This window comes from Podarcis pityusensis (genome assembly GCF_964106645.2).
Source record: "Podarcis pityusensis genome assembly, chromosome: 12".
NCBI lineage: Eukaryota > Metazoa > Chordata > Lepidosauria > Squamata > Lacertidae > Podarcis > Podarcis pityusensis.
In genome coordinates, this window is record NC_138037.1 from 38,271,593 (window position 1) to 38,277,224 (window position 5,632).

Below are 5,632 nucleotides of genomic sequence, written 5' to 3' on the forward strand. Positions count from 1 at the left end.
GCCCACCTGTGTGGGTCATACTTTATTTTAGCATGAGTGTTCACCCTGTTCAAAATGCAAACGAGTTTGCATAGACGACAATGGTTGAAGTTCCTGCCTGTAGTATCTGCTGGATATAATTTATTCAACCACGTAAATCATGCTTTCAAACTAGGTTTGCTATATTTAAATGTATGCAAGTTCCCATCCACCCCCTTAGGAATTCTGTGCGTTGTAACTATATATATATATAGTTATATATATATATATATAAAATCCCCTTCTTTGCCTTGCCTCTCTGTAGTTCCACTGGCAATCCACACCACTGCATTAACTGGAAAGCCATTTTAGTGTAACGCAGCATGTGTGCATTAATGTATATTCAAGTGCGTAGGTGATCGGCACTAACCTTCCTTAGCACAGCAGAGGATGGTACCAGGTGTTCACTGGAAAATGCACAAGCTCCAGCTGATTAGCAAGCATGGAATATCCTCCTCCTGAATTTTGCCACGTTGCTGCCTTTCACACATCACCAACATCCCTCCTAGATGGTCTGTCCCATCCATCCCTTTGATTAGGAAGTGGAGGAAAACCTGACAGCTGACTATTGAAATGAGGCAAAGGATAATAGAATGTATATTGACTAATGAGCATCTAGGCTACATCACTACACAACTGTGCCTCCTGGCATAACATATTTATTATATTAACATCCCCAGCAAATCTGAAGGACCAAACTAGATGGTTATATGGCTCTAATCGTTTCTGAACAATGTTGCTCCAGATGAAGAGCATCAACAGGAAGCTGGAGGAAATGCAGCAGGGAAAACATTTTGAATAAGGAAAAATGGAGTTTGATACCTCCTCTGCCACTCCTGCTTTCAAACTGGTAGTGTCCTCTGGTTGCTTTGTATTAAAAGGGGGAAAGATGCCAGTATCTTACTCGTAGGGGCCACGCTAGGTACCATATAGCAAAAATATGTAAGAAGGGTAGCAGGTGTTATTTTTTGCATGTGTGCGCGCTCTGTGATATTCAGCTTGGCTCCTGAAAGTAGGCTACTAGCACCTCTGATTTTAGCAACAAACTAAAGTTCTACCGTATTTTTCGCTCTATAAGACGCACCAAACCACAAGACGCACCTAGTTTTTGGAGGAGGAAAACAAGAAAAAAAAATTCTGAATCTCAGAAGTCAGAACAGCAAGAGGGATCGCTACACAGTGAAAGCAGCAATCCCTCTTGCTATTCTGGCTTGTGAGATAGCTGCGCAGCCTGCATTCGCTCCATAAGATGCACACACATTTCCCATTACTTTTTAGGAGGGGAAAAGTGAGTCTTATAGAGCAAAAAATACGGTACTTAAATGTTGTTTAAGAAGGGGGAAAGAGCAACGTAACACCTGTTCTTTTGGCTAGCTTTAACACACAAGTTCCTAGTGCGCTTATGATGCAGCAGCAACCAGAAAACAGGGGCATCAGTCTGCATTAGGGAATAAAGATGAGCAGGTTGTGAGGGCTTAATGATTCTTGATTTTGAAATAAGGGAGCAAGCATCCATATTTGTCTCCTTGACTACTGAACTCTGCCCATTTTGTCTCTAGCAGGGAGAAAGAAATGCAAAATGGGAGTCCGTATGCACCTAGCAAAATAGCAGCAAAGTATTTCTGTGAACTGGATATTTAAAAACAAAGAAGTGTTCTCAATAGTATGAAAAATACCATGTGATTTCATTTTAAAATGCCATGCGAAATGTAACTTCATCTTTTTTCTTCTCTTTGAGCCTGTTAAGTCAGTCAATGGTTGAAAAGTGCTTCCATTTAGATCTGCATATATTAAATTACCATCAAACACATGTTTTGCTTACTAATATTTTACAATGGATGCTGAGATCTATTTCAGATTCCCCCTGTATATAAAAACTTACTAGATTTGGTAGAAAACACTGAAGGCCAGAGCTTGCATTGGTAACCAAGAGACAGTGTCTAATTCTGTAGTAATTTTTATCCCTAGGATTTATTCTTCACTGGAAGAAAAACCAGGACGAAAGTGTACAGAAGTATTTAGCCACTCAAGAGATTACTCTGTGCAGAAACCATTTTATTAGTTTTGTCAATCAGCATTGTCTAATACACGAATCCCAGATGATTGCAAACCCATACATATTAGTTCCCACGAGAAATATGTAAACAAAGATTTACAGATTCTGACTCAATTGAATGCTGTTCATGCCAACATATCTTGGGTGAGGCAGCAGGGCCATTTTTTCTCAACGTACCCCAAGCCTTTGGTTAGCGTGTAACGCAGGAGTGGAGAACATATGGCCCGCCAGCTGCACTCCAACTCCCATTGTCCCTAGCAAGCATAGCCAATGTGCAGGGATGATGGGAGTTGTAGTTCAGCAACAGCTGGTGGGCCAAAGGTTCCCTCCATTTGCTATAGAGGAAACTACAGAAACCAAATACACTTTTATTGCCTTCTAGTCTGTCTAAGATTCACCAAGCCCTATAATTTCCAACTGCTTTTTGTTGCCTCTTCTGTGGATTGAAATAAGCAGTAACATGTAAACTCACTTTATATTTTAGGCATTTGATTTAGAAACTGTGCACGCACATGCACTTCTGACATAGTATTTGAGTAATGAGGGATTTACATGGGCTTCACAAAGATGCAACCAAGGAGGAGGTAAATCGGCTGAGTCTCAAGTTAGTTTCTGAAAGGAAGAACAAAAAGAAGAGCCATCCCACAACTCTTGCACTTGCTTCTATCTCCTCCTCAGTTGCCATGTTCTTGCAGAAACTACACTTACACTGAAAGTTCAAGATCTCTGTGTTGTTCAGCAATGGACTACGTCTGAGTTTTCCCCTCTTAAGAAAAAAAATTAAGGGTTGTGAACACACACAGCTCACTTGGTGGTAGGAAATTTTCCTGTGCAGAATCAGAGCCCTGACATTTTAATCTACAGGACTAGCACCATAGTTTCTAGAATTTAATCATGTTTGCTTGATACTTACAGGTGTATGATTGCTCTCGTCCTTTTTTTAAGAACAGAAGCAAAGGCTTACATACATTTCAACTAATGGCAAGCCGAGTTTGATTTCCACTTTAACCAGGTCTGATGTTAATCTACACAACACTGACAACAAAGCAAACCACACAAAGGAAGACAGATTCAACATGAACATAACAATCAGGGAAGAGTATCATGTTTATCCTCAGCCATTTCACATAATTTCACGATGCCAATGAGCCAGTAATTTAGATTCCCCATGTGAGAAAAAGAGAGATTCACATTGTACATTAGCTTTGTTTTGCTACAATTATGGGATCAGAGGCGTACCTAGGATCCCTTGGCAAGGAGCTATATTGGCCTGCATATTGCCTCAAAATGTTGTAAGCTAGAGGTTGGCAAGGTTTACCTCACCTGGGCCGGTTCACTCCAGCAGAGAGCCCTCTGTGGGCTGGATCGTGAGTGTGAGCGCACCCACTCGCAATTTCCTGCGCCACAGAAGTGAGTCCCCGCGCTGCACTTGTGCCAAGCGGGTGGTTCGGTGGCGGCTCGTTGTCCTGTTAAACAACCCCCGTGGGCCTTAGGTTGGCGACCCTTGTTGTAAACCAACCCTGCTACATTTGGGGCCCCTCCAGAACACCCTGCTGAGTGGGTCCCTAGTATCTCTGCCCCCAAAGCTCTATCCTGATTGGCATCACTGAGGACTCCCGAACCTTTTAATAGTTGTGTTAAGAGAACATTTCAACAGGTATGGCATAGGGCTGGGCAATATATTGGCCGAAACAGGCATGAAGTCCATATCATCATATCTGTTTCATAATTTTTGACTAGGCAATGTATCACAAATCATGATGTGTGTGCACGCTATGCCAAAATCACACTGTGGGGGAAAACCATGAAGTCAGCCAATGCCTCTACATAGCTCCATATACTTCAGACATTGAGATGTATCGGTATATTGTGATATTTAGTTGGTGGTACATCACAATGTTGAAAGCCATGTATTACCCAGCCTTAGCATGGCCTTTACTTACGCAAAAGTGTGCACAGGGTTACAGCCTCAGAGCTCATCAGGAAAATGTATAAGACCTCACAATTAGTTTTCAAACTATAAATAGTTAGATATACAATGATCTATTTTGCCTTGCCTATGAAACGTAATTGAACAGAAAACAGTTGCTGTAATTAGTGATTTAAATGATCATCTAACAAACATCAAGTGGGAGAAGGACCATCTTATCTGAGTGAGGAACTGGCAGGGTGAGTTTGGGCAAGGGTGGAAAGGAAATTCAGGACTTCCACCTCTAGGCACCCCCACTGAGGAGTTGCTCCTCCTGGCAGGAAAGAGAAGCAGGAGCCAAGTTGCCTGGATGCTCCTCCTCCTAGTTAGGAGAGGAACCTCACGGGCAGCAGGGCAGCCTTCAGAACTCCCATCCTGGACAGCACCAGCACCCTCTGTCGGCTTCTGCAAATGCACTTGCTCTCTCGTCTGCCTGGTCCTGTGCTTCTAGCAAGAGTGCCAGGCTGTGAGCAACGGCACCCTTCTCCAGATTTGGCATGTCCAGCCCCCTGCCTCTGGTTCTTCCCAAAATGCTTGCTAACTAGAGGAAGTGACTTTTGCTCAAGCTCGTTGCCGCAGCAGCCTTTCCCGACTCGCTAACTTTGACTGACAGGGAGAGGGAAGGAGAAGAACAATGGTGCTTCCAGCCTGCCAGGAGGGTAGACTCAATATTCTGAAAGCCCTCTCTCTTGCTGGGTGCTGCAACATCCAAAAGGGGCCTAGCATCCCTTCCTCTCCCGTGCTGCTTTTTGCATGTCCCCACCTCCCCAGTTCTGCGCCCCTGGCAGGGGCCAGTTTCACCACCCCCTAGGTACGCCTCTGTATATTTTTCGACTAAGTCCCAAAGACAGCACAAAGGAACAATGAAATCTACTGCCTACCATCAGTCCCAGCCAGCATGACCAGCTGGCAAGAATGATCAGAATTGTGTTTCCAACTACATATGGACAGCCATAAGTTCCCCATCCTTGGTGGAAGCAAATTATCTGAACAAATTCTGGTTATTTCACTGGAACAATTGCCTTTCCTAAGCAGCTATGGTACAGTTCCCACAACCAAATTAAGGTTCTTGATCTTACCTTCAGCTGTGAGCTTGCTTCTCTCTCTCTAAATGCTTAGGCCAATTCACACTGTTCAGAACTCTATTTTGGGGAGAAATTGATTATTTAAATGCAATCTTCGCAGCCTGATATGCAGCAATATGGAACGATAGGTGAGAGAAGCAAAAAAAGAAAAGGAAAAGCTACTGGCCCAATATGTGCATAGGTGAGGCAGCACACAGCTCAATAGACCCAACTCTAAATCGCCAGAACTAGAACAAGTGAGAAGCTTATTCCACTGTTGACATTTATACCATTAACAAGGCCCATTTTTCAGTTCATCATTTCTTTGTGGCAAAACTCTTTAGGAGCACACATGTACCTGCTGTATTTTTTCCTTTTACATGTGGATCAAACTTTTCTGGCAAAACTTTGCAGGCTCATTTTGATTTGCAATATTGAGAACTACATGGACTCTGTCTATTTGTTGTTCTTCGTTTCGGTTGCCCAGATGAATGAAAAAACATTCTGCATTACATTAGCCAGCAT